The sequence below is a fragment of the Danio aesculapii genome, chromosome 4, assembly GCF_903798145.1.
Source record: "Danio aesculapii chromosome 4, fDanAes4.1, whole genome shotgun sequence".
NCBI lineage: Eukaryota > Metazoa > Chordata > Actinopteri > Cypriniformes > Danionidae > Danio > Danio aesculapii.
Genome location: NC_079438.1, coordinates 17,928,755 through 17,949,523, shown reverse-complemented (window position 1 = coordinate 17,949,523; position 20,769 = coordinate 17,928,755). Strand labels below are relative to the sequence as shown.

General features: G+C 37.5%; 8 non-coding genes across 8 annotated transcripts; 4 read left to right on the top strand and 4 right to left on the bottom strand.

Moving 5' to 3' along the window:
• Positions 1–1,117: 1,117 nt before the first annotated feature.
• Positions 1,118–1,190, top strand: trnak-uuu (transfer RNA lysine (anticodon UUU)). Its single transcript has one exon. It is a non-coding gene; the product is annotated as a tRNA-Lys (tRNA).
• Positions 1,191–2,878: 1,688 nt separating this feature from the next.
• On the top strand, positions 2,879–2,960 carry trnas-aga (transfer RNA serine (anticodon AGA)). Its single transcript has one exon. It is a non-coding gene; the product is annotated as a tRNA-Ser (tRNA).
• Positions 2,961–3,158: 198 nt separating this feature from the next.
• trnah-gug (transfer RNA histidin (anticodon GUG)) lies at positions 3,159–3,230 on the top strand. Its single transcript has one exon. It is a non-coding gene; the product is annotated as a tRNA-His (tRNA).
• Positions 3,231–5,934: 2,704 nt separating this feature from the next.
• Positions 5,935–6,075, top strand: LOC130224140 (U4 spliceosomal RNA). The gene has a single exon (XR_008837215.1). It is a non-coding gene; the product is annotated as a U4 spliceosomal RNA (small nuclear RNA).
• Positions 6,076–6,730: 655 nt separating this feature from the next.
• trnas-gcu (transfer RNA serine (anticodon GCU)) lies at positions 6,731–6,812 on the bottom strand. Its single transcript has one exon. It is a non-coding gene; the product is annotated as a tRNA-Ser (tRNA).
• Positions 6,813–6,995: 183 nt separating this feature from the next.
• trnas-gcu (transfer RNA serine (anticodon GCU)) lies at positions 6,996–7,077 on the bottom strand. Its single transcript has one exon. It is a non-coding gene; the product is annotated as a tRNA-Ser (tRNA).
• Positions 7,078–8,098: 1,021 nt separating this feature from the next.
• Positions 8,099–8,180, bottom strand: trnas-gcu (transfer RNA serine (anticodon GCU)). The gene has a single exon. It is a non-coding gene; the product is annotated as a tRNA-Ser (tRNA).
• A 167-nt stretch (positions 8,181–8,347) lies between these two features.
• Positions 8,348–8,429, bottom strand: trnas-gcu (transfer RNA serine (anticodon GCU)). The gene has a single exon. It is a non-coding gene; the product is annotated as a tRNA-Ser (tRNA).
• Positions 8,430–20,769: the final 12,340 nt, after the last annotated feature.

The following is a 20,769-nucleotide window of genomic DNA, read 5'->3' as shown; positions in this document are numbered from 1 at the left end:
CATGGCCAGGCGCCACGCTTGTGAAGATGTCCCATGACATGTGGGTAGATTAGTGCATCTTGAGATGGTTGGGATCCATATGCTGGACATGTTTTTCAGTGCAGAACCAAGACAAAGAGGGCCTTGGTTGAAAGCATTCTTTTTGAGCTCTTCTGGCACGAGACATCTGCAAGCAGTGGTGGTATAGTGGTGAGCATAGCTGCCTTCCAAATAGTTGACCGGGTTTCGATTTCCGGCCATTGCATTTCCTTTGGCTGCTGTATATATCACTTAGTCCGTTGCCACCATTGTGAAAGGCAACAGCAAAAAAGTAAAAGACAAAAAAGGGCCTCCCCGTCAGGGAATCAAACCCTGGTCTTCAGCGTGACAGGCGGAGATACTGTCCACTATACTAACGAGGATCTGCAGTGTAAGAGGACCCTTAGGAGGAGTAAGAGCTCCTCTGGCAAGAGACATCTGCAAGCGTTGGTGGTATAGTGGTGAGCATAGCTGGCTTCCAAGCAAAAGCCATTTGCACGTAGGTGTAGATCACTGTCTAGGCAATAGGAACATAGGTAGGTGGGACAAGTAAAATTGAAGGATGTTCCTGCAAAATGTTATGTTGTCTGTACCGAAAATAGCTGCAAATACATACTTATGTGCCATAGTCCAGCCCCCATCTGAAAAGTGGCTAAATGCATGATGAGTTGGCCGAGTGGTTGAGGCGATGGACTGCTAATCCATTGTTCTCTGGATGCATGGGTTCGAATCCCGTCCTCGTCGTTCATTTAAGAGAGCCTGGTGCTTTCGTGGAAGTTATCTTACTCACACCATCTTCGTGCTTCGAAGCATGTCATGGCAAAATTGAAAGTCATCTTACCGAACATAATTGCAGAAACATACATATACAAATAATAAAAAAAATAAATTCCATCCTGGTCATTCGTTTAAGATAGCCCGGTGTCTACGTGGAAGGTAACTTACTTGCACCCTCTTCGTGCTTCGTACAACTACAGCAACCATAAAACCAACCTCACAGTAACCTGTTGTGTTTTAGCAACATCTAAACCAACCACAAGTCCAAACCCCACCTCACGGTAACCCTAAACTTTGCTTACTTGCGAGGCACAGCAATGGAGCCCGGGTAGCTCAGTCGGTAGAGCATCAGACTTTTAATCTGAGGGTCCAGGGTTCAAGTCCCTGCTTGGGCGTGTAAGGCTCTTCTTGTGGAGCTACAGTTTTTGCCAGTGAGCTATCGCTTGCTGAAAGTTTCATCTGGATGCACAACACGTGTACTAGGCATGAGGACATGGAGAGCACAGGCAGTCTTGTAGTTGCGGCCGAGTGGTTAAGATGATGCATTAGAAATCCTTTGGGGTCTTCTTGCGCTGGTTCGAGTCCTGCAGACCACGTGCTCGTCCTCTTCCTTTTTAAACTTGCAACAGTCATCAAATGTTTGCAATTCCAGCGTTACTTGGGAAAAGCGTCGTGCTGGTAGGAGGAGAAAAACAACAGCGTGCGCTCACTGAACCGAAAGGGGCAAATCAGAGGGAGGAACATGTCGCACAGGGACCACGACGGCTGTCCGGTAACTCGCCGTGATCGGATTGTGGTCAGTACTCTGCATTGTAGCCGCAGCAACCCCGCTTCGAATCAGGGTCACGGCAGGATTCCTTACGGTGACATTGGCTTCACGCCCCCCTCTTGCCACCTGTTTTGTACAGCCCACTTTTCAGTGCACGCTGCTACTGTGACACGTCACAAGTGCTTAAATCTAAGCTAATCCCCCAGTGATCGCGGATAACTCAGACGGTAGAGCGTCAGACTTTTCATCTGACGTTCCTGGGTTCAAGTCCCTGTTTGGGTGTGTAAGCCAACTTTTGTAGAGCGTGGAGGATTCGGATTTCTACCTTCCTATCCATCTCAGCATGAATCAACGTTTATCCTTTCCTCATCATCTTGTTTCTCATTATTTTTATATAATTATTTGATTATCTGAATGAGTAATTAACTTTGAATTGATTTTAACTAATGAATAAGTTAACACATTGCTTAATATAAGAACGTTCAGTGCGTTTGCCTGTCTCTTTATAACTTTTTCAGGAGCCACCAAACTAAGTCAGAGGTCACGGAGGCCTTGAGTGGAGCTGAGGGCTGAGGACCGGAAGCAACTGTCTCCGTTGTTATTTCTAAGAGTTAATACTATCTAAAATGTCTTAAGGGATCTTGCTGTTTTTACGGTTAATTCTTTTAAGGTGATTCTACTTTTTATTCAAGATAGACTTTGTGTAGTAAGGATATAACTGCCTGAATGTAGATTATACCAGTTTTTAACCAGTTTTGATAAAGACGGCTGAGACTACACTCAGCCTCGGATAAGAAACAGATTATTCTTTAAGTGTGTGTGTTCTATTTGATTGTGGATCCGTTTCATAGGTCTGGAGTCAGCTCTGAACAGTCTAGTGGATGTCTGACGTTTATGCTTGAGATACTGTTCAGAATTGTACGCACGCACCCCACGTGGACATTTTCCTAGTCTATCTGTGTTTTATCCAATCAGGTTAGAACACCTATATGCGTGACGCAGTTAATGACCTTATGTGAGAGTAAAATTGTTATTGATTTGTGATTGTAAGCAGAGCGGCCTAGGAAGTCATGGCGAGTGTTGAAGCTGGCTTCTGCTGATGTAACTGCAAACTATCTTCAGTAACCTTTATTTATTTATATAAATCTCTGACTCCGGCTCTTCTTCGTCTGACAGACTGGTCATTCTTTGGGTTAAACTGCATACCATCCCTATAAGCGACATCTATTGCTGGTGAGCTCTTGCTTGCTCTACATTTCATCGGGCAGCACGACCAATGCGCCAGGCAAGAGCACAATGGAATGGTCAAGCTTCGTAGTCGTGGCCGAGTGGTTAAGGCGATGGACTAGAAATCCATTGGGGTCTCCCCGCGCAGGTTCGAATCCTGCTGACTACGTCCAGGATGCGCGCAGGATTTAGTTTGCGACTTTCCTTGATTGTTTGCAACCCCAGTGTTTCTGGGGAAAAGGGATGTGCTGGTAGGCAAAAGCAACAAAAATAAAACCGCAGCGCGCGCAACCTGACTGCCCTGGGCGCCCTCCATTTTCAAAGACGTATGACAGAGAGCGAGGCTCCAGCGGCTGTCCCGTAGCTCGCCGTGATCGTATAGTGGTTAGTACTCTGCGTTGTGGCCGCAGCAACCCCGGTTCGAATCCGGGTCACGGCATGCTTTTCAAGGTGGCATTGACGTTGCATTCTGTGATGCCATCCGTAATCTCCAGCCTCCTTTTAGTGCAGGCTGTGCTAATGGCACGTCCTGAATGTTTACGTTTCCTAAAGTGTGGAAGACTAGGGATTCGATATGAGCAGCGGGTCCTTTGATGCCAGCATGCTGTGTAGGTAAGCATTGATCAAGTCACGCTTCTAAGGCATGGAAGGAATCGTTTCAATGGTTAAGTCTCCATTTATTGCCACAACAACAGAAAGACCTTCTGCAGTTGTCATTGATCTTTTTGTCTCCTATATGACATTGAGTCCAAACTACTGTGTTTTACTGACGTCTACACCTACAACAACCATAAACCCAACCTCACAGTAACCTGTTGTGTTTTAGCAACATCTACACCAACCACAATTCCAAACCCCACCTCACGGTAAACTTTTGTGTACCGTAAAGGTCTGCGTCGACCACAACCCTAAACCTTGCCTACTTGCGTGGCACAGCCATGGAGCCCGGGTAGCTCAGTCGGTTATTGCTAGGCGGTTGCTAAGTGGTTGCTAAGGTGTTGCTAGGTGGTTGCTATGCGGTTGCTAAGGTGTTGCTAGGCGGTTGCTAGGGTATTGCAAGGTGGTTGCAAAGGTGTTGCTAGGTGGTTGCTATGCAGTTGCTAAGAGGTTGCTAGGCGGTTGCTAAGGTGTTGCTAGGCGATTGCTAAGGTGTTGCTATGTGGTTGCTAAGGTGTTGCTATGTGGTTGCTAAGGCGTTGCTAGGTAGTTGCTAAGGTGTTGCTATGTGGTTGCTAAGGTGTTGCTAGGTGGTTGCTAAGGTGTTGCTAGGCGGTTGCTAAGGTGTTGCTAGGCGGTTGCTAAGTGGTTGCTAAGGTGTTGCTATGCGGTTGCTAAGGTGTTGCTAAGTGGTTGCTATGCAGTTGCTAAGGTGTTGCTAGGTGGTTGCTAAGGTGTTGCTAGGTGGTTGCTAGGTGGTTGCTAAGGTGTTGCTAGGTGGTTGCTAAGGCGGTTGCTAAGGTGTTGCTAGGTGGTGTCTATGCAGTTGCTAAGGTGATGCTAGGCGGTTGCTAAGGTGTTGCTCAGGTGTTGCTATGTGGTTGCTAAGGTGTTGCTAGGTGGTTGCTAAGGTGTTGCTAGGCAGTTGCTAAGGTGTTGCTATGTAGTTGCTAGGTGGTTGCTAAGGTGTTGCTAAGAGGTTGCTATGCGGTTGCTAAGTTGTTGCTAGGCGGTTGCTAAGGTGTTGCTAGGTGGTTGCTATGTAGTTGCTAAGGTGTTGCTAGGCGGTTGCTAAGGTGTTGCTAAGGTGTTGCTAGGCGGTTGGTAGGCTGTTGCTAAGATGTTGCTAAGGTGTTGCTAGGTGGTTGCTAAGGTGTTGCTATGTGGTTGCTAGGCGGTTGCTATGTAGTTGCTAGGTGGTTGCTAAGGTGTTGCTAGGCAGTTGTTAAGGTGTTGCTATGTAGTTGCTAGGTGTTTGCTAAGGTGTTGCTAAGCAGTTGGTAAGGTGTTGCTATGTGGTTGCTAAGGTGTTGCTATGTGGTTGCTAAGGCGTTGCTAGGTAGTTGCTAAGGTGTTGCTAGGCGGTTGCTAAGGTGTTGCTTGGCGGTTGCTATGTGGTTGCTAGGAGGTTGCTAAGGCGTTGCTAGGCGGTTACTTAGGTGTTGCTAGGTGGTTGCTAGACGGTTGCTAATTTGTCGCTAGGCGGTTGCCTACAAGACATTGTGCCCAGAAGCCTCTGAATTATTAAGCCGGGCCTGGTGATGGGAAGTTCAGATTTTTAAAGCGGATGTTAGGACTCAACATTATGTAGTCAGCAATAGAAACTTCAGTCAGTTAAAAAAATCACCATGATCTGAAAAATGTCTTACAGTAAAGTTTTGCAACCCAAAACACCAGCGAAGAAACTCAACACAGAAAAAAGTGTGGAGTCCCATGAAGGAGATGGAGACTGTTGTTTTTTGTTTACCTTTTAATTAAAGTTGTTGCACGTCCACTGGTTCCTGCCTCAAAATGAGTGAATTTGAGCCACATGCACATTAAGGAAGCGTTCAGAAAAAAACAAAACACCAGCGAAGAAACTCAACACAGAGAAACATAAACACCTACTGCCAGCTAGCGTTTCGGAAGTGTATTGCAGAGCAACAGAAACAGTGCGCAGAAGTATAAGTGCATGGCTACGCGCAAGGCTTGCGCCGTGGATCACGCTGATCACTTGACACAGAAGTATAAACCAGGCTTTATTGTTCAACATTAACTGCAACATGTTTCTTCTGGTTTTGTTGGAGAGAAACTAGACAGAATGCCTGAGTCTAAAAACGGCAGCATAGCTGACCTTGGATTTCTGTCAAAATATGGTTTCAGTGCCCTTGCGTTCTTCATTACCTTACCCCAATGCCTGTACAGCCCAATAAATACATCCCAATCTCAACCCTTTTCTCTGCCGTTCAGCGTTGTGACTCCGCCCCCTTTACCAGATTACCCACAATTCTCTTCTCCCAGATTCACATAAGTAGTGTATACTTTCTTTAAGTAAAAATGAAACAATGTATAAGTAATTATTTTTGGACAAATCAATAACCTGTTCTGCTGACGCAGCATGCACTCATTGGTGCCAGAGGGCTGATTGCTGGCAGTTTAAAGTTTGATGCCACCTTGTCGTTGCATGTCCAGATTGGTACACAGAAGAGTTCATAGCTGTTACAGCTATTCTTTCGCAGAGGCAATATCGTAGCCTATGAGGTCTATCCGAGGCGTGATCATTGCTGGTTGAAAACTTTACCCAATACCTCGCTGAGATGACTTGAAATACAGTCAGCTCTGGCAATTTTTGTCAGCCTTTCAGTAGGCTTAATGTTCTGTTGAAAAGGATAGCTGTGCTTCTGTTTCTTTAACATGTTGCAACTTTTGTTGAGCTCCTAAACATGCAGCAGGCTGGATTAACCTGTACCGTAACGTTCTTCAGAATGCAAGCAGAGTGCGTGTAAGAAACCTTCCATGGAAGCACCAGGCTCTCTAAAATGCTAAAGCAATTGAACCCACACAGACGGAGCACAGTGGATTAGCGGTCCATCCCTGCCGGAGGCTGGATTAACTGTTACCATAACATCCTTCAAAACGCTAAGAGGGTGCGAGTAAAACACCTTCCACGGAAGCACCGGGCTCTCTCAAACACCAGAGCAAATGAGCGACGAGGATGGGATTCAAACCCACACATGCAGTGCACAATGGATTAGAAGTGCATCACCTTAACTACTCGGCCACCTCATCAGCACAATCGATTAACAGTCCGTCGCATTAACTACTCGGCCACCTTGTCACAAATGTTCTCGCTTTCCTGACGGAGGCTGGACTGTGGCACATATGTGTATATGTATGTTCTTGCAACTATTTTGCAAAAATATTCTGTAAGATGACATTCAATTTTGCCATAACATGCTTCGAAGCACGAAGATGGTGCGAGTAAGATAAGTTCCCCGTAAGCACCAGGCTCTCTTAAATGAACGACGAGGATGGGATTCGAACCCATGTATGCAGAGCACAACGGATTAGCAGTCCATCACCTTAACCACTCGGCCACCTCGTCATGCATATAGCCACTTTCCTGATGGGGGCTGGACTTTGGCATATATGTATGTATTTGCAGCTATTTTCGATACAGATGACATTAAATTTTGCAGCAACATCCTTCAAAATGCTAAGAGGGCGCATGTAATACACTGAAAATCCACTGCATCACTGGGATCTCTCAAATGCCAGAGCATTTGAGCGACGAGGATGGGATTCGAACCCACGCGTGCAGAGCACAATGGATTAGCAGTCCATCGCCTTAACCACTCGGCCACCTCGTCACATACGTTGACACTTTACCGATGGAGGCTGGACTGTGGCCCGTGTATGTTTTTGCAACTATTTTCGGTAAGATGACACTCAATTTTGCCATGGAGTCCCATGAAGGAGCTCCGCATGGAGACTGTTGTTTTGTGTTTACCTTTCAATGAAAGTTGTTGCACGTCCACTGGTTCCTGCCTCAAAATGAGCGAATTTGAGCCACATGCACATTAAGGAAGCGTTCAGAAAAAAACAAAACACCAGCGAAGAAACTCAACACAGAGAAACATAAACACCTACTGCCAGCTAGCGTTTCGGAAGTGTATTGCAGAGCAACAGAAACAGTGCGCAGAAGTATAAGTGCACGGCTAGGCGCAAGGCTTGCGCCGTGGATCACGCTGATCACTTGACACAGAAGTATAAACCAGGCTTTATTGTTCAACATTAACTGCAACATGTTTCTTCTGGTTTTGTTGGAGAGAAACTAGACAGAATGCCTGAGTCTAAAAACGGCAGCATAGCTGATCTTGGATTTCTGTCAAAATATGGTTTCAGTGCCCTTGCATTCTTCATTACCTTACCCCAATGCCTGTACAGCCCAATAAATACATCCCAATCTCATCCTTTTTCTCTGCCCTTCAGCGTTGTGACTCCGCCCCCTTTACCAGATTACCCACAATTCTCTTCTCCCAGATTCACATAAGTAGTGTATACCTTTCTTTAAGTAAAAATGAAACAATGTATAAGTAATTTTTTTTTGGACAAATCAATAACCTGTTCTGCAGACACAGCATGCACTCATTGGTGCCAGAGGGCTGATTGCTGGCAGTTTAAAGTTTGATGCAACCTTGTCGTTGCATGTCCAGATTGGTACACAGAAGAGTTCATAGCTGTTACAGCTATTCTTTCGCAGAGGCAATATCGTAGCCTATGAGGTCTATTCGGTAAGATGACATTCAATTTTGCCATAACATGCTTCGAAGCACGAAGATGGTGCGAGTAAGATAAGTTCCCCGGAAGCACCGGGCTCTCTTAAATGAACGACGAGGATGGGATTCGAACCCATGCATGCAGAGCACAATGGATTAGCAGTCCATCGCCTTAACCACTCGGCCACCTCGTCATGCATGTAGCCACTTTGCTGACGGGGGCTGGACTTTGGCATATATGTATGTATTTGCAGCTACTTTCGATACAGATGACATTAAATTTTGCAGCAACATCCTTCAAAACACTAAGAGGGTACAAGTATCACACCTTCCACTGAATTACCGGGATCTCTCAAATGAACGACGAGGATGGGATTCAAACCCACGCGTGCAGAGCACAATGGATTAGCAGTCCATCGCCTTAACCACTCGGCCACCTCGTCACATGGGTTGCCACTTTACTGATGGAGGCTGGACTGTGGCACATATGTGTACGTGTATGTTTTTGCAACTATTTTCGGTAAGATGACACTCAATTTTGGCATAACATGCTTCGAAGCACAAAGAGGGTGCAAGTAAGTTACACTGTAAAAACAATTCTGTAAAATTTCCGGAAAAATACTGGCAGCTATGGTTGCCAGAACTTTTTTGTAAAAAAATACAGAATTTTTCTGTAAAAATTTTTTTTAGAAAAATGTTGTATTTTTAACACGAGTAAATTTTATTCATTAACTGATGCAATCAGTTACAATCATTTACAAGCCTTTGAGTTAATTATTTATATTTGCAGAAAGCAACTACGTTTTAATTGGCATTTACTGGCATTAAAATCAACATTTTAAATGTCTAAGTAATATATCTGAGCATATTGAGAACCATCGTACATCAGTTCACTACAAAAACTTTTTAAATAAAGTCATTAAATGCATTATTGTGTTCATGTGTGACTGTAATTAACAAACAGACTTTCACTGCATTAGTAACTACACAGTTACCTTTAAACAAAAGAAGATGCAGCATAACATCAGATTCTCTGAGTTCATCTTGGACTTGCACACATAAGCTACTATCCTCCACAATGGTGAAACAAAAATTTTACAGTATTTTGCTGTTGTTTTTCCTGATTTTACAAAAAAATACTGGCAGCTGTGGTTGCCTGTAATCTACTGTTTTTAACATTTTACATTTGTAAATTCAATCTACAGAATTTTTCTGTTAAAAATACATTCCACAGTCTGTATTTTTCATCGAACACATTTAACCCCTCAAATCGCAGAGCAAAATCCACACTAGTGTCCTCACTACAGAGGGTTGAACACTCAGACAGTGATGAAGTTAATGAGATAAATACGTGTCTAATTAAAGGAGGATTAATAATTATTGATGAACAAGTGTTAACAAGCAAAATCACTGAAGGAAAGAAAAACAAGACCAAACAAACACAAATTACAGCCAAAATCAAAGATGAAATCAACTGAGAATAAAACTCTAAATAAAAATAATAAATAATAAAAATAATTACACAATAAAACTTTTATTTGTCAAGATCTCAGCAGAGATCATTAAACAACTCCACAAACATCAGGAGCTTCACTTATTACTGACATTTGACTATGTTTCTGACACATGAACAAAAGCTCTTACTGAAATTTCTGTCGTTCATTTGAAGTCACCATGATGGAGGACAGAGTCTGCTTTAAGATGCGGTCACACTTGGCTTTTCCTCTCATAGAATTCCATTCATACGCACGTGAATGTGTCCGACCGAAAATGCAGGGTCATTCGTTGAGTTTTGCAGGTTACTGCGGTGCAAAGTTCAAGCTTGGTGAGCTCTGACCTGCAAAATCGCATCACTTGACTGCGTGAGACTAATCGAGGATCAAAACATGACCTGTCTAGACAGAAATTTAAAACATGAAGCAATCGTGCGCTGTTTTTAATGTCTAATCATCTTGTTTAACCCCACCTCTTTTCGCAGCGCTGTACGACATAATTTCGCACATACAAAGCCCAATATGACCGTAGCTTTCAGGATCTTCAACTGCTTGTTTTAAAGTAGTTTTTATTTTAGCTGCTGTAATTAATTGAGTTAATCACACTGTTTGTATAACATTAAAAGCGTAAACAACATCTGAAATTAATTGAGATGAGATTAACTATCATATCAAAGCCACCCTTACCATCTTTTGTTTGTTGATTATTATATTAAGTGTGAGAACTGAATAATATGTGTAAGAGACTACTGGAGCTTCTGCAATCAATGACAGTTTAACAGGTATAAAACACCACTCATAATGAGAATCTTTAAACCAAATAAGAGCTTGCAATCACACAGACATCAACAATTAGACTTTGAATCTCAATAATGGTGACAAACAAAAAATAAAAATCAAATAAAAAAAACAACCCAGAACAATACAAGACACTCTACTGAAATATTACACCCCAAAACAAAACAAAATAAAGGCAAAGAAAGAAATGTTGAGAGCATAAAGCTGCATAATTTATTCATGCTGCAATGCATGCTGCGAGTTTTGTATTATGCTGATACCCAGCATGCATTGCTGAATGACTGAATTATGCAGCTTTTTTTAAGCAACCATGGTTGAGGTTCATATCCTGATTCTTGATGTCTGTGTGTCTTAAATGAGTTTTCAATGTCTTCTGCATAAAATTCTAAATATTAATTCCTTTGTAATTATTTGTTGGCCCTTCTGGAAGCTGTATTACTGTCCCAAATAACATTGCATAAATTAATGAAATTAGTTTGAAATTTGTTTGTGACTTATGAAACCAACTTTGCATTAAGTACACAAATGTTTTCTTCATTTTTCTTGCTAAAACTGATGAGTTACAGAAACGCAGTTATAACAGCCAGAGAAAAGGTTCAAGAGCTCAAGTAAAGCAGCCTCTAATCTCCATGATGGTGAGGTCAATTGAAATATTTTCAATAAAAATATAAACCTCTGTTAATTATCAAATATTCTTGCAGGTATGAGAGAATTGAAGTCAAACTGTAATCAGTGAAGCTGCTAATGCTGTTATTTAATGGAGTTATTTAATCTGTTTTAATTCAGTTGGTTTGGTGTGAGGCTGTGTCTGTAGTTTTATTTCTGGTTGTGTCCATCAGTGATTGTGCTTGTTAGCTGCAGGTGTTCACTCATTTGTGGTCATTCACTCTGTCTAGTGGACTAAACTAATTGACTAATTTAGGGACTAGTGAATGAGGGTGTGTGGTGAGATTTCAGACACTCTGATTAGTTTCTCAAAAACAAAGGTTAGATCTGTTACAGTTAATTTCTGTATGTTGTACTGAAATGAGCTGTTAATCATTTAACAGGTTTTCACTGTAGATTGTACAGACTTTTACTGTTAAAATCACAGACATTTTTTACAGTGTAGACTATATATGTTATCCACAGTAATGCACTTTATATTCATGTTCTTTCTTTATTTACTAGCTTGCAAGTGCTGCAACAGTTGAGGAGGCCAGGGAGGCAGTCACTGAGGCAACAGAAGAGCTATCGATGATGGGAGCTCTGTGCTATGTAAAATCCATGGCACAGAGATGAAGTTGTGGAAGCGGTTGTAGAGTTTTATACTGAAGGCTGAATTCATGCAGCACTCCAACAGTAAGTACACAAAAACAAAGTGGTTAATATATGTTTAGTTCACATTAATAAAGATTAAGTATTGCTTAACAAATGTTCATTTTTAATGTATGTTAACTAATGTATTGACTAATACAACTTTGTACTGTAAGTGTTACCAAAAAGGTTATACATGTATTGTTCAGTCTTAGTTCAGGTTAGTTCATGTCATATTTTTAATCTTGTCAAGGAGGGTCAATTTTGCAAAAAGATCAAGTAAATGGTTCTGCATCCAGTCAATCCTTTGCAACATTTAACACTCCAACTTTTACTTTAGGTTCAAAGAAGGTCTAAATGCCATTGGCCTTCTAAATGAAATGAGAGCCTACCAAGGTGTCTTTGAGGACATACTCCTGAAAAACACCAAAAAAACTGACTGCAGGGGACTTAGCAGACCTGTTTGAGCCTGATTTCACATCGCCAAGAGGCTCCCACAAACAGAGACAGGAATCCAGGTCGTTGGCATTCTGGAGGGACTGGCTGCTGGAGGTCGAGGGTGAGTTTTAAACTACAAAAAGTCCTTGTGTGATTTTTGCATTCCCCCTTTACACTCACAGGCTGTGCAATTAATCAAAAATTCAATTTCGATTCTGGCTTCTAACGATTATGAACAAACAATAATCGAGATGAAATGATTATTGCATCATATACCGCCCCCTTTCTAGTTGTACACATTTGTTGCTCTGCAAAGCTCAGTTCCATGTGAAAATGGCTAAAAGCATGTACTGTAATGTAACGTTTGCAGCACGGGATGTGCATCACTCATGGATGTACGTTCAAATCATTCATGTTTTTAAAAGCGCGAAAGAGCGCATGCTGTTGTGTGTGTGTGCTCAGCTTCAGAGATGAGCAGAGCACACTCATCTAAAGTCATCTTAATGTGAGTGCTTTAATGGTCAAATACATGCACATTTGTGTCAAAACGTGGTGTTTAGTGATTATTCATATTAACCCTCAATTGTGTAATAAAAAAACGAGCTGAGAATGAAAAGACATGTGAAAGTGATACCATCAATCAGAACCGCACTGCTCTTAAAGTGGCAGCGCACAATATTCCTGCTGCCGACTGTTTTTATCCTTAATCAAACAACAAAAGGAGAAAATCACTCACTGCTCTTGACTGAAGTACTGCTGTAGCTGTAATTAAAGTTTTTTCTTACAGTAAAGATGCTGAAAGCACAGTTTGTTTCATATTTTTAGTCTATTGTATTTATTTCCCTTTTCTTATTTACAGGGAGGAAAATAACTGCATATATATATATATATATATATATATATATATATATATATATATATATATATATATATATATATATATACATATATACATATATATATATATATATATATATATATATATATATATATATATGCATATATATATATACAGTTGAAGTCAGAATTATTAGCCCCCCACCCCCCTTTGTTTTTTTTTTTCTTCTTTTTAAATATTTGCCAAATTATGTTTAACAGATTCAGGAAATTTTAATAATATTTTTTTCTTCTGGAGAAAGTCTTATTTGTTTTATTTCGGCTAGAAACAATTTAAGGACAAAATTATTAGCCCCTCTAATGGGTCAGATAACGGAGACATCCAAAATATGTACTGTTGGTGTGCCTCCAGGAACAGGGTTGGAAAACACTGGTCTACAGAACAAACCATCGTTATACAATTACTTGCCTAATTTCCCTAACCTCCCTAGTTAATCTAATTAACCTAGTTAAGTTTTAAAGTGTCTTGAAAAATATCTAGTCAAATATTATTTATTGTCATCTTGGCAAAGATAAAAGAAATCAGTTATTAGAAATTAGGTATTAAAACTATTATGTTTAGAAATGTGTTGAAAAAAAATCTATAGGGGTGCTAATAATTCAGGGGGGCTAATAATTCTGACTTCAACTGTATATATATTATTATTAGCGACTCTTTTCCCCCAATTTCTGTGTAATGGAAAGATTTTTTTCAACCCATTTCTAAACATAATAGTTGTAATAACTCATTTTTAAAAACTGATTTCATTTATCTTTACTATGATGAAAATAAATAATATTTGACTAGATATTTTTCAAGATACTAGTCTTTAGATTAATGTGCGATTCAAAGGCTTAATTGGTGTAATTACGCAAGTCATTGTATATGTATGTATATGTGTCTGTATATATATATATATAAATATATAAATATATATATATATATATATATATATATATATATATATATATATATATATATATATATATATATATATATATAAGGAGGCTAATAATATTGACCTTAATTGTTTTCAAAATATTTAAACCTGCTTTTATTCTAGCCAAAATAAAACAAATAAGACTTTCTCCAGAAGAAAAAATATTATAGGAAATACTGTGAAAAATTCTGTTCAACATCTTTTAGGAAATATATTTATAAAAAAAAATCACAGTAGGGCAAATAATTTTGACTTCAACTGATAATCATTTTGAATAATCGTGATTACAATTATGACCAAAATAATCGTGATTATGATTTACCCATAATCAAGCAGCCCTACAGGGATGTCCTTTTTTCTGTTTGAACAGATTTTAATATTTTCTTTTCTATGTTGAGTGGCCCATATAATTTGCATAAACCTGATGTTTAGTGGGGTTTAGCTGTAATCATAATACAACAACCTGTCTGATTGCTAAAACCCCTCTAAAATCAGATTTATGCAACTTAGATGACAAACATTGATTTCTTCTACGTTCTTGATTGATTTCTTATAATCTATAGTTCTTCTACGTCTTTGGACTGCACTGTTTATATAACATAATATAAGGATATTTTATAATGTGTTCTCATAATGTGCTGATGTCAGGGAGTCAAAAGCAGGAAAAATCATCTACACATTTTATGTGCTCTTTAGTTTAAGAATCCAGTGAGCATGTGGTGTTTGATTAAACATCTAACTTAAATTCTGGATTCTCATTTTACAAGGTGAGGTACAACAATATTATCCTTGCCATTCATATCTTTTCACTGTTCTTTAGTGCTATGGCCAAGCACTATGTACTGGACTTGAAAAACTGTTTCAAAAGTACTTCACGGAATTAATTTCCCACATTTTCTCAACAGGTGGAGATGCTGCTCCAATTTTGCTTCCAGATATCTTAATATTTGCAACAGGATTGGAAAGGATACCAGCAATGGGATTTACAAACAGGCCACAGCTGACCTTTCTGCATGAAGAAGACGAACTGGCTGTATTCCCAACAGCCAACACCTGCGCATTAGTTCTGCGAATTCCAGTAAAAAACAGTTACACTGCATTTAAAAATGCAATGGAAACTGGAATTGGTAATTCAGGCCAGTTTGGAATCCAGTAAATGTAAATATATATTTTTTGTAGTTTGTAGATATTTTGATTAGAATATATATAAATATATATATATATATATATATATATATATATATATATATATATATATATATATATATATATATATATATATATATATAGTTAAACTGTCAGTGTTGACAAATCACTAGTTAATCATTAAATTCACTGTTTATTCAATAATATTTTATTTTGAGGTTATTTTGTTTACACAATAAATGGTTTCAACTGTTCTATATTGTTTCATTTTTTCATTGGATTTCATGCATGAATTTTACAGATAAATAAAGCACATGTGAAATTGCTAAGATAATAAATTAAAATATCTAAGCTTGGCTGTAACTAGTAGTGTTTGGGGAAAAATACATTTGACAACAGCAAGTCAGTTGAATATAATTTAAATATCAAGGAAATTTATTAGAAACTGAAAGCAAAATGTACTACACATAAATTCAAACTAGAAATAGGTGATTTGTGTAGTCAATAGAACAGTTTAGTAAAGTTAGGTACTATTGCTTGCCATAATGTAAATTTACTGTAGTCAGGCTAGCCTCTGCTTAGAAAACATGGTCATTCTTGCATCAATGTTTAGTGGTGCACGCCTATAGTAGGGGTTACAGTAAAAACATCTAGGGAGATTAAAAATACAGGCACCCACATAGACACACACAAACAGATACAAGCACAGACACATACAGTGCTCAACATAACTGAGTACACTCCAATTTAAAAATGAATATGCATTTCTTAGTGAATATAGCTAATATATTTTGGCTTTTAAAAAATATTTTCTCTAACATAAATTTGGGTGTACTTACGGAAGCCCTGAACCGCAAGGTGGAAAAAAAGCAGTCTTGGTGGTGAGGAAAAAAAAAAAGAAAACTTATGTCGTTATAACGAGATATTATGTCATTATAACAACATAATATCTTGAGCCGCAAGGTGAAAAAAAAAAGCAGTCTAGGTGGTCTTATGTCGTTATAAGGACATAATATCTCGTTAAAACGACATAATTATGTCGAAATAATTACTTAATTATGTCGAAATAACTTAATTAAGTCATTAATTCAACATAGCCTAACTGTGTTCATTTCTATATGGGCCACAAGATGGCAGAATATAGGAACAGGCCAATGTGCATGCTTTACGTAAAATCTTTAAGGTTCTGAAAATATCGAGCGTTATTATGGGAATTAACCAGGCATATTTTTTCATATAGGGACTGGTGTGTTCACTTGTTGTTCCAGAATATTATTTTGACATTAAGTGTCACCCATAAATAGCCGTAAAAGGTTGTGAAACACTGTAGGCGTTTATTATCCAAGTTTTTGCAAGACATGCTGTTCTATAATCAATTTATTTAGCTGAGTTTTGTAACGTTTTAACTGTCTATATTGCATCTTCATTTATCACATTTGGTTTATATGTTTATATGTAAGTATTTTGGGGGTGGTAAGACTGTTGTAAGACATCCCGTGTCTACATATATTCGCCTCCAAAATTGATTACATCTGTCCAGCGCTGCATCATGCCCGACTTCAACTTTTAAGGGTGGGCCAAGCGACATTCCAGCCACCGAAGTGTTACATTAAATTAGTTGTTATTTTCCAATTAATCTAAGACGTTTAATAACTAGAATGCATTTAAACATTAGGCTTTGGACAGCGTTAACAAATCAACCAAGACTGTATCCATATGCAGATAAATGTTTGTTTTTTTAATCGAAGTGTCAGTGCAAAAATCAATAAAATACAATAAGACTAAAATATAGAAAAACTGCCAGATGCTACAGCACTTTGTCCATGATTATGATTATTAAGTTGGAATTTATTTAAATTAGAATGCACGTGTAGTTGATTTAATAATAATAATAACAATAACAACAATAATAATAATAATTTGTTGATGTTGTTGTAAATATTTTAGGCATTTTATTTTATTTTTTATGTGTAGATTGCAGCAGCAGAACAGAACAACATTGCTTCAAGTGTTTAACTTTTCTTAGTCCATAAGAAACTCCTTGTTAGCTTGGCTTTTACCCGCTGCTCCTATTTTATTACTTCTTCTTCACTATTAGGCTATTTGTGTTGTTGTGGCTTAATTGGTTCACTCTTCTTGCTATGAGGACCAGTGCCTACTGCAGAATTAGTTAGACCAGGAGTGCGTTTCCGAAAACCTTCATTAACTAAGGTCGCAAATTCCGTCGTTTGATTTGCCGTTTCCCAAATCCGTCAATACATCCAACATTCGCAAACTGCGTCGCAATTTAAACGCTTGCTACACCTCAGAGCTGTATTCAGAAGTGTTTTATTTCCAGTTAGGCTACACCCCTAAGCCCTATTCATTTAGATTGTTCCACATTTAAACAAATAGTTAAAGAAAATAAAACATTAAGTCAATCTATTTGGTGTAATTCGCTTTGAAAGTATTTTTCACAGTTCAGTTTGAGCGGTCTTCATATTGACAATTCCCTTCGCAGAGCACTTTGAAATCTTTGTTACGTCTCCAAACTTGTGAAAACTAAAATATATAGCATACGTTAATGGTTTTAACTTACAGGTTATTTATTAAGAAATGTATCTGTACTAGGCCTATATGATATGGGCCTGTTGAAACATTTCTGCAACGGTTTGAATGCCAAATTGTGTTTTAAAAAGTAAAATGAAAATATAATAAAAAAACAAATAAACAATATCCTACTTAATAATAATAATTGATATTATTTAATAATTATTATCAATAATAATAATATAATATTAATATTAATAATTGATATTAATTAATAATAATTTTTATTGCTTTGTTAATTTTTAACAGGATAAAGTGTCCAAACACAGAGAAAAACTATATATAATAAGTCATGACTAGTTAGTGGAACTAAAACATGTAGTAGTAATGGATACTTTTTACTTGAAGGGCACCTATTTTACCTCCCTTTTTAAGATTTTAAGATACACTGTAAAAAAAATCCCGTCAAATTTACGGTAAAAAACTGTCAGCTGTGGTTGCCAGAAATCTACCATTAAAAATACAGTAGAGATGTTCTTCAGTTTACGGTACAATTAAAAGTATTGTAAAATTCACAGTAAAAAACTGGCAGCTCTGGTTGCCAGAAACCTACCATTAAAAATACAGTAGAAATGTTTTTCAACATTCAAAGATAATGTCAGGTTAAATAACAGTAATAAACAATGATGTCAAATTTAAAAGACTTTGAAACTTTTATTTAACAGCAGTGCAACAAATATATAGCCAGTCTCCTCAAAACAACAGTGAAAACTGACTGGCTTCATATAGCAGAATGAAACATTTTTTGTTTTTACATTCTTTAACAGAGATCAATAGCAAAGGTATAAGAATACAATTTTTTTGTAGTTTCAGACACAAAAAACCCTTCCCATAATGAAAAAAAAAATAAATAAATGGGTAACACCTTATAATACCTACACACTATAAATCATTAAAGCATTGGTAAATAGTTGATTCATTATTTGTTAAGCATTAAGACTACATTATAAGACAAGACATTAGTAAGAACTTTATAAATACAGGCCTATAATAATAGTATTATATGAATTTGTGGTTATAAAGTATTTATTAATATAAATGGTAATCATTATTATATGCCTGAAAAAAATAATATGTTAATTTGAATAGTTTGCTAATTATTTACTCATTCTGAATGATAATAACTCAATTTTGACAAAACTATAATAATTCTAAGGCAACGAAATAATGAATTGACTTTTTGCTAATGTAAAAATAAATGATTTAAAGTTATTATAAAGTGTTACCAATAAAGAAATAAGTAAAACTCCAAATCAGACAAAATTGGCACAGAATAGAAAATGCAAATAAAAAAGAAAGTGTTTTCAAAATTTACTTTGACTTGTATTTCACTGCAGACATGAACACAAATTATTTTATATTTTGTCTGATCAACTTAATTTGATTTGTTAATATACTTATTTTTCTATCATTTAGACCTGCAACACAATCCAAAAAAGTTGAGACAGGGGCAATTTAGGGCTAGTAATCAGGAAATTGGTTACATAATGATGTGATGTGAAACGGGTGATGTCAACAGGTGATTGTAATTAGGATTTGGTGAAAAAGCAGCATTCAAGAAAAGTCTAGTCCTTTAGGAGCAAAGATGGGCCGAGGATCGCCAGTTTGAAAATAAATATGTAAAAAAAATTATTGAAATGTTTAAAAACAATGCTCCTCAAAGAAAGAGAGGAAGACATTTGGATAGTTCACCTTCAACAGTGCAGAACATCATTAGAAGATTGAAGGAATCTGGATGAGTTTCAGTGCGTAAAGGACAAGGGCGCAAGTTTAAGCTGAACAACGAAGATCTCCGATCCCTCAGGCAGCACTGCATCAAAACTCCTCATTTATCTATAAGCGATATCAGTACTCTGCCAAAAGGAAGTAGGTTAACAGTGTCCAGAAATGCCGTCAACTTCTCTGGGTTCAGAGGCATCCGGGATGAACCATGACACTTTGGAAACATGTACTGTGGTCAGGTGAATCAGTATTTCAGGTATTTTGGGGGGGAAATGGACGCTGTGTGCTCCAGACCAAAGAAAAAAAAGGAATCATCCAGACTGTTACCAACAAGTCCAAAATCCAGGGTCTGTCATGGTATGGGGTTGTGTCAGTACTCTTGGCAAAGGTAACTTGCACTTCTGTGATGGCATTATTAATGCTGAAGAGTAGAGTGATTTTGGAGCACAATATGCTGCTGCCTTTTCCAGGGACGCCCATGCATCTTTCAACACAACAGTCCCTAAACGTCTTTTAAGTGTTGTGAAAAGGAATGGCAACATTACAAGGTGGTAAATGCTGTACTGCTTTAACTTTTTGAAATGTGTTGCAAGAACATATATATATATATATATATATATATATATATATATATATATATATATATATATATATATATATATATATATATATATATCTCATGAGGAACACATGATTTATGATTATGCCCTGCAATGGAATACAAGTCAAAGTAAATTTAGAAATCGCTGCTTTCTTATTTGTGTTTTCATTTATGTCTTTTTCTAATTTGGGGTTGTATTTTTTTTAAACATCTTAGATGGCCTGTGGGTGACTAAATCACTAGACAAAACTATATTAATTTTTTGAGTCAACCACTCTTTAAACAATCTAGACATTAAACAAGAAAATACAAGTTTTTAAAACTCTAAAATTATTTAAATTAATATTTTATTTTAGGTACATATTTTGTTCTCAAATCATATAGTTGAAGTCAGAATTATTAGCCCCCCTATTTATTTTTTCCCCAATTTTTGAAGATTTTTTCAGCACATTTCTAACCATAATAGTTTTAATAACTCATCTCTAATAACTGGTTTATTTGATCTTTGCCCTGGTGACAGTAAATAATATTTGACTAGATATTTTTCAAGACACTTCTATATAGCTTAAAGTGACATTTAAAGGCTTAACTAGGTTAATTAGGTTAACTAGGCAGGTTAGGGTAATTGGGTAAGTTATTGTATAACGATGGTTTGTTTTGTAGACTATCAAAAACAAATATAGCCTAAAGAGGCTAATCACTTTGATCATAAAATGGTGTTTAAAAAAATTAAAAACTGCTTTTATTCTAGCCGAAATAAAACAAATAAGACTTTCTCCAGAGGAAAAAATATTTTCAGACGTACTGTGAAAATTTCCTGAATCTGTTCAACATCATTTGAGAAATACTTAAACAAAAAACAAATTCAAAGGGGCTAATAATT